Genomic DNA, 9,486 nt, shown 5'->3' on the forward strand with positions numbered 1-9,486 from the left:
GAATGAATTAATACAGATCTTTGCAAGGGCAATGCAAAAAGACTAGTGAGTGAGCATCGCTAGGATGCCTTCAGGAATAGGTCTAGTCATGTACAAGGGGCCCAGGAATAGTGGGAATGCTGACATCGAGCTGCGGTACAAAACAACTGATCATATATTTACTTCTGTCTAGTAAAAGGTTATAAATAACCTGCTGTTTTTTTACTGTATAGGTGGTAATTTATAGATGTTAAAAATTCTCATTCACAGTGAAAGAAAACACTAGGAAAGTAAGACACAAAAATGTGTTGACATTTCTTTAGAAGAGGTGTTGTCTTATTTAATTCAAACTTGTGAGAGGAATGCAAGATGCCCCATTAACACTAGACAGCATAAATATTTTAGAAATTATCCTAGTTTGTCACAAAGGCATAAATCAATCAATAGTAGTTTGACCATCTATTGAGCAAACTACAAAGACTGCAACCAGCTTTGACCGTATTCTTTCATGACCATCTAATGCAAACACACATGGTACCAGCTACTTTCAAAGACAGGATGTGGGTTGGCTCAATTGTAAAAAAACATACACTCTTAAATTTGATAGGAATCCAAATTTCATTGCACACCTACCTATTGGAACCAGAGCTTCACTAAGCCATGCACATCACAAGAGACACAAATTAAAATACAGCAAAGGAAAAAGGTGCATTTTTGCTTTTTCATCTTTGCAAGTTGACTTGTGTCTTAACAGTAGAGAGCTTCCTTAGGATCCGCAGGGGAAGTCTAAAGAATCCGCCTTCATAACATTTTAAATAACCACAGTTCTGAAGGACTGTTCAGTCCTCAGCCTAAGACAGTTCAAAAATAAACTAGTGTGTGACCAGCTTGTCACATCAGCATCATTCAAACTGGCAGAAAAAATTTCCAATATCTGGTTTCTAGAGGATTTCAGCCAGGAATCTGTAAATATGTCATATCAAATCACGATTTATTTAATCGTGGTCAATAAAGATTTTTTTGTATTTAAAAGTTTCCCTTCATGAAAGAACAGAGGGGACTTAATGTGCTGCTATGTGGTCAGAAACCACTGAGAATTTTTTTTTTCCAGCTTTTTCATGTAAATGAATAAGAAGCCTAAGTTTAAGACCAACTCAGCTGTTAACCAGGAGGTCTAACTCCATCTTATTTTCAAGAAAACAAGGAAACAACCAGGAAGGAAGCTGAAACTAGAGCTTCTATTCAGAAAATCGATAGCAGTAAAAGAGATTGCTGACTCTGAGGAAAAGCAAAGCCAAACTGTAGGAACCAAATCTCAAGAAATTCCCCAGAAAGGGGTAGTGGGTGTAGTCTGGTGGTCTGTACAACTGAGGGAGAGCAGAGAAGTAGGAAATCAAGGGAAAAGGTTGAGACCATAATAGGGACCTACAGTGAGTTCCACACAGCATACAGAGAGTGAATAAAACATGCATGGCTGTTCTCATAGTTTAAGAAAGTTTCACGTACATGGAGATTAAAGAATTAGATGATTAATTTATTATTCATCATCATTAAAAGAAGAATTCATAGAACCATAAAGTTGGAAAGGACCTACAAGATCATCTAGTCCAACCATCCTCCCATTACCATTGCTACCACAAGCTACTAAACCATCTCTCATAGCTCCTCATCCAGATGCCTCTTGAACACTGACAGGGACAGTGATTCCACCACCTCCCTGGGCAGCCACTCCAGTGCCTGACCACTCTCTGAGAGAAAACATTTTTCCTTATGTCTAATCTAAACCTCCTTTTGCACAACTTGCAGCTGTTTCCTTGGGTCCTGTTTGTTGCCTAGAAGAGGCCAAAGTCCTCCTCATCACAGGAAGTTGTAGAGAGCAATGAGGTCTCCCCTGAGCCTCCTCTTCTCCAGACTAAACAATCCCAGCTCCCTCAGCCACTCCTCATAAGATCTGTGCTCCAGACAATCAATACGTTTTATATTCAATTCACATGCAATTGCAGGCTTTTTTCCACATTCACCATTAATATAGAATTGATGGTCACATCGACAGAATAAATTTTTCTGCATTATATAAAGTTCATTTACAAGACACTACAACCAAAGTATAATTTTATTTGGTGGAGATCTTTAGCAATCATTTTATCCATCTCCTGATCACAAGTTCCAAAGTTTGATCAGGTTGCTCAGGTCCCTTTTCAGTCAGATACTGAAAACTGGAAAAGATGATGATTGCACTGCCTCGCTGGGCAGTATGTTTCAGTGTTTAACCACCCTCAGGCTTCGTATCTAATCAGAAATTCTCTTGTTGCTTCCACATCTGTGAACTTTAGAGAAATAACCTGGATCAAGCTTCTGACCCTTGTATATGGAGTAGGAGACTGCTATTAGTTAGATTCCCATCTGCAGTGGGATTGCCAGGTCACACCCTAAACCAATGGCTGAGCACCAGGTTAGAAAGCTTAGCTAACCCAGGGAACTCAGCAGTGCAAGCAGTGCACCTGAGTGATCAGAGGGGGTAGGGCCTGGATCCACCTCTCCTCACCCTCAATTAAATGTTGGTAGTATCTCTCTGGGTAAAGACTGCCCTCCTCTTAAATTGTTACTGGAAGGGTGAGACAATTTTCCTTCCATATCACCTGTTACTTTTCTGTAGGGCTTGTATTCTGTTCAAAGGCACTGTCACCACCCTCTTTAAGCCATATACCATCCCACAGCCTTTCACTCTCCAAGCCAAGCAAATCCAGTTCTCTTAGCATCACCTCATTTGCCAGGTGCTCCAGTTCACTGATCACCTCAGTAATCGTGCAGTGAACTCTCCATTTCATCAGCATCACAATCTCATTCACAGACTGTCTCAAAACAGCTATATTCACGAGGATGGGCTTGAACAGTATTCAGATGACAAAATAAGGTAGGATGGATGAGCATCTACAGAGATGTGTTCTGAGTTTATAATCAAAAGTATATAATTTCTTATCTTTTCATATGAAGAAAGGGCATGACTGTTTTTAACTTATTTCCTATATACAGTAATTAGTTGAAACAACATCACAAACTATCTCTTAAAGGACTCTGTCTTTGGATCTGCCACTAATGTTCCAATTCAGGTGAGTTTTACCCTTTCTAGGATACAGGAAGTCATTTTTCCACTTAACTACTACTACTACTGTAGTTTGCCTTCATAAAATGTATGCTTTCATATACACACATACACAAAAACTTGTTGTTTTACCCTCATTATTAAGAAGGAAGAAAATATATACTCCTTAATGGAAGTTCTGGGTTGGAGTGAATTACATACGGGCTTCTCATTATTCATAATTTATCATTAAACTATAACTTCTAATAGCTAACTCATCTTTCAAACATACCTCCCTTATTGTTCTCATGATTTATTGCATTAGTTCTCTCCCATTGGTAAAAAGGAAGTAACTGCTGTTTTACTCCAGCATGTTTCATTCCAATTTTTACTCCCTTTAAATGCATTACAGTTCTTCTGTTGGCAGTCATAGAAGCCCTATAAAAGTAGAATTTACTGTGACCTCTTTCAGAGCCAAGGAATACATACGCAACTTGACATTTTGGAGTATCTGTTTTCAACCATTAAGCTACAGTAGTTATTAGTGTAAAATAGTAAGAGCAATAGCTCTATCTTAAAGTGTTGCTTATACTAACATTTCTTGGTTACTTCTATGTGTTCACCATAAAGAAAAGCAAATGCACTGCACAAATGGATAGGAAGTCTTCACGTAGTCGCTGTAGGCCTTTAGGATTACCACTCTGTAGTTACTGGACATTAACACTAACAGAAATAAAACCAATCTCTTAAAACTACTAGACGGCCTTCTTAATGATACATCAACTGAAAATATCACTTAGCCTGGATTTTAAAGGCAATTGAATTCTGCTTATTTTTGAGGGCTGTGCATCCATCTTCTGTCATATTGCCCATCCCTTTAAACAGTAATAGCTATATATAACACAAAGGACAAGACAGAAAAACAGCAAGGTCCCAGGCCACAGCAAGTGAGGATTAGCTCAGACATGACAGCAGTTGACACAGAAACAATCCTTCAGAAGCCAGGATCCACCCCTTCTGGTCATGCACTGCTTGCAGCTGATCTCCTCTGGGTTGGCACTGCCTTCCTAGCAGGTATTTGCATGCTGGTTCAAGCTGTGCTTTAGCACTTCCACTGCACTAGACAAAATAAATAAATAAATTAATTAAAAATAAAAATAAAAATCCTTGTTTTTGCATTCTGATTTCTGGCTTTAATTAAAATAAGGCCAAACTTATAATTTTAGCAGATTTTGAATCAAAAGAAAAAAAAAAAAATAAGATTATTGCTAAAAGATAAAAAAAACATGAGTTGGTCTTTCTTCTTCAGGATCAAGCCTCCCTGGAACTCCCCACAAACACCTTTAACAAATGAAATGGCTATAAAAACTCAGCTATGGAAGAAATTTAACAAAGGGTAATGCCTTTCTTGTAGCTAGAAATTAAAATAACATGTAGAAATACTAAATATTCAATATAAAATATAAGCTAAAAAAAAATGGCATTGAATTTCATTTTTCCTAGATTTTCTGACCCATTATGTGTTTTTTAGACAACAGACGGTTGTCAAAAAAGGAAGAGGAAACGAAGTAGTGAAAACCTGCCTTTACCCACAGTAAGCAAAAGGCTGGTCATGTAATCAGAAGACGTGTGTGTATGTAAGTACCTAAAGACCAGTAAATTTTGCAGTAGGAAAAAAAAAAATCATCTGAAGAACAGAGTTTGACCTTTTTATATTTCAGGGGTATCACATCACTTTTTTTGCTGTTGTTTTTAAAGGAATCTCCTTAACAAGCATTTTAAAAGTATTTAATAAGCTCATTCTCCACCAAGAATAAGAATATTCTACAGCATTTAATGAAATTGACCTCAGGACATGGGCTAGAGAGAAATCAATTCTCATCTCACAGATTGCCTACCGCATGCAAAGCTGTCCATCCTATTAGTTTTGTGTTACATACATTAGGCTTAATCTACTGTCTAAAGCAGACTTTTCTTCAGTTTGGCTTAAAAATCAATGCTGATACTTCCCATAAGCATATCTTTCAAAGTATTTCTCAGAAACACTGGCTTCTGTATCTTGGTCATCCATTATAAGATCAAAGATTTATTCCAGTGAATTGATCCAATTTGAAAACTGGCCTCAGAAATGCTTTCAATCAGGTTCCTAACAGAAAGGTTATAATGGCGTATTATTAACCTTACCTGAAAAGTCCTTATACATTAGTATATTTCCAGTTAATTTTTACATGATTTCCACAGAACTCACTGTGTCATTTTTAGAGTCCTTTCGCTACTGTGTCAGTTTCTCCGGTTTCCAAAGAGCTAATAAATGTACACTCTTCTTCCTCATTCACATTTTCCCTTTTATTTACTTACCCTTAGTCTCTTATACTGCTCTCCTTGCACAATTCCTCACCTCGAGGTGAGGCAAAGAAAAATTACACACCAGAACTATTGCTAAAAAGTTAGGGTTTGTTTAAATTAGCTAGAGATCAAAGAAAATATCTAAAGCAAATAAGAAAATGCAAGCAACTATTTAAAACAAAGGGCACAAAATAAGTCTTCCAAGTTAGCAGTAACACAAACTGTTAAAAATGTTCATTTGTATTTCAAAATCAAAAGGACAATTTATGGATGTTTGATTTTTGTCATGCAGACAAATTAAGAATTAAAGACTGATTCAGAGCATCATTTATATGAAATGTAAAACAAGATCTCCAGCCATCAAAGAAGAAACAGTTCAACATGAAATGAATCCTAAACTTACTTTCCGCTATTTAAAAGTACTTTTAAATTGAGAATTAACTGCACAAGTTTCAGCATCACGTATCATTTCTTGGGTTTTAGAGAAAGTCGGTTGTTTAAAATTCTTAGTTTTTGAATTTTTCAGCACACAGCTCAGGAAATGACATCACACTGCTGACTCCAAAAGGCAAACTCAAGTCCTAAATCTCACACTCTAAACCAGTAGCAGAAGCAGCCTGCTGAAGTGAATAGAGCCTTTGTCCTATTTACTGAAATTCGAGTTTTTCATGCTTTTTTAAGAACTCTGTAGGATCCGCTTGCTGCATATACCCATAAGGCAAGCTTTAAAAGACAAAAACTTCAGAAGCTACAGAAATGGGTTTCAGAATAAGAGAATGAATCCATACCTCTTAGAATTAACAGCTGGGAGGATTCTTGTGTTTTTTAAAAGCAGTGATTTTTAGTTTAAAAAAAAAAAAAGAAAAAGAAAAAGAAAATCACACCATTTAAAATAGAATCACTTGTTTTGAAATAGCAACAGCAAACACACAGGTTCTGAATGGCAAAATAGGCACTGCAATAATTAAATGCAACAAAAGCACTGAGCACTCACTTCTTCCCACAAGTGCCCTATCAATAATTTAGGAAAGACTTCATTTCAAGATCAGGGCACCTCAGTACAGTAATCTAAGCATCGCCATCTGTGTACAATTAGATATAATGGAGATTAAAGTTAGGTTACAGTCTAGATGACTGTCAAGTAGGTGTTTACTTCAGGGCAAGTAATAACTGAAGCCACCTGTAAATAACAAAATGAGGCCTTTCATTCTCCCATGAGCCTTTTCTTTTGAAATGATATGAAGTTGGGTGCAGTTCAAACAGCTCTAAGTAATGGCTGTCATACAAGTGAAGTCAGACTGAAAGAGTTCAAGTGAATGAAAGCTATCTGTTCATTTTCCTCAAGTAACAGAATTGGTATGCATCAGTCCTTGTCAACATGCTACTAAAGAAAAAATGTTCACAACACCCAGAGCAGGTTACTTGCTTCTGAAAGTAGTCAGTCTGTAAATTAATTAATAAAGTCTCAGTGAATTTCTCCAATGAGCCAAAGTCAGCAGTAATAGCTAATCTTGTGGTTTTTTTCTTGATAACAAAGGACACACACCAACCACATCTAGTTCCACAGCAACTGAAGAGCCTGTAAGGAGCTACTTCACACCTCAGGAGCTGCTAGCATTTCCTGAAATATGCAATTGAACTGAAACTGAAAGGTGAAGCGATATCCTTGATCAACACAATTAAGACTACTCCTTTAGCAAATATAATTCAGGTTCTGGAACTGTATAGGCATTGTTCTCTCCCTTAACCCTTGGAATCTAGCATTGTCTACGCTACCCCAGTAAACTGGTGATAACTAATACCGCTTAGCTCTCTACATCAGGCAGCCTATTTCAGATCATTTCCTCCTGTGAATAAAAGGAAGAAAAAAAAAGAAAGAAAGAAAGAAAGAAAGAAAGAAAAAAAAACTTCCCAGGCTTTGAACTTAGAGCACCAGTGGTGTATTAAGTGCTCTACATAGTTTACACTGCAAATATGGAGAAAAATGACACAGGCTGGACTTGCAGAAGATATGGAGTGGCCATTTCCTCTAAGGCCCCCATCACCTTACAAACATGTAGGCAGGTAGTGGGAAGGTTCTCAAACCTGCTGCCTCATAAAAACAATCTAATGAAGGATTTTCCAGTTTCTCTCTTCTTTTTTCTTCTTCTTTTTTTTTTTTTTTTTTTTTTTAATTTGTGCCTTGCACAAATTACACGCCCACGTGTAACTCCCAGCCTATAAACTTAAGATGCAATGCTTTCATATACACCGCGGGTGTGGGGTGTGGAGGAATCCCACCCCCCTGCTCTGCAAGAGAGGCAGCTGGGCAGGCACCGCCATGACGCGACCCCAATGCTGCCCCCTGGCAGGCCCGGTTGGCAACCTTGATTTGTAACTCAGCCGTTTGCCAGGAGATGGCAGCATGAGATAAAATATCCCTCAGTTCTGTGCCCAGGCTAATTTCTGCTGTAATCATCCTGTGAACCAAAAGCAACAGTTACACTTCGCGAGGGGGACATGGGGCGCAGCATTCAGTCCTGCTTTCACAAATGACAACCAAAAGGTGGGGGGGGAAGTGTCTAAATTTGCCAGAAGTGAAGAATTATGTATGTTGTAGAACCACTACAGTTCACAATTCTGTTGACTACTGTAGAGTTTTGCCCATTTTTACCAATCCAGTCTTGACGCACAGTTTCTCTGTGGGTAAAGAGTGGCTGAGTGGGAATGTGACCATACTGCAGTCCCTCCTACTGATACCCTGGCCTAGTGCACTAGGTCTGCCTGTATTTGCAGTGCACCCATCACGTTTTTGCAGCAGTTCAATAATAAATCCTTTAGCCAGGCTGTCAGCAGGATACACTGCTGTTAGAAGTGCTGCACATTCCTCCCAGCTCTGCTGTATCTGGAGCACTCCATATTTGAGGTACTAGAGTAAGACTTGCCTGTATATATTGAAGTTAAGCCTCAGGAAATTCACTGTACTTGCCAGTTATTATGGGATTACCCAGCGTGCCAGCTCCTTTTTCCCCACAAACAATGCTAAAAAAGGCATGGCCTGCAGCATGACACAAAGATTTAGGGCTAAGTCTCATTAGGAAAGCAATTACATATTCAGTGTATTTTGAGACTTGCTAGAATACAAATAACAAAATCCTCTCAATTTTAGCACTCAAGTATTTACTAAAATAGGAAGCTATGGGATATTCAGATTTTGTGATCACGTTCTGCCTCACTGAGCACTTCATCCCAGATGCCACTGGAACTTTGTGCAAAGTATTGTGCATGCTCGTCTGTCATATAAACAGTCTTAAATACAAAGGTCACTCTGAAAGGAATGCCTCCTAGTTATTGAAACTACAAGAGAACACAGTAATGCTAGTTAATAGAGCAAATTCTCGGCTACAGAACACTGTTTTTCAACAGTCACCACCACTAGCTATACATTTTCACTAGTGATGAACCAGAGCCTGAGTGCTTCTAGAAATCCGCACCAACACAGGTGGCAGCTGTGCATGACCAGAATGTGGCTTTACTTCCATATCATTGTTGACAATGGTGAAACATATCACCCAACACCTCGCTGTGCTCACATCCACTGTTCGGTCACCACCAACATTCAGCAAGCATTGATGAGAGTCAATGGGTGCAGTTTTTTCCTCCTAGCGGAATTCAGTCCCACACCATTGCTTCGTGCAAACTTCAATGTCATGCCATTCTGACAGACCATAGAATCATAGAATGGGTTGGATTGGAAAAGATCATCTAGTTGGACCATCCCACAATACCCAGTTATTCAAAGCCCTATCTAACCTAACCTTGAACACTTCCAGGGATGGGGCATTCACAGCTTTTCTGAGCAATCTGTTCATCTTCACAGTCAAGAATTTCTTGCTTTTTTTCTAATCTAAATCTATAGTTTAAAACTGTTACTCCTTGTCATATTGGTATAGGCCTTGGTAAAAAGTCTCTCTCCAACTTCCTTGTAAGCCCTTGAAAAGCTGCAGCAGATACAGAAGAAGAATCTTACATGGGGGTAAAGACAAAAAAAAACTGGTTTACAAGCACTGTGATAGGTAAGGATAACTGACTCTTTCCTG

This window comes from Coturnix japonica, chromosome 2 (assembly GCF_001577835.2).
Source record: "Coturnix japonica isolate 7356 chromosome 2, Coturnix japonica 2.1, whole genome shotgun sequence".
NCBI classification, from domain to species: Eukaryota; Metazoa; Chordata; class Aves; order Galliformes; family Phasianidae; genus Coturnix; species Coturnix japonica.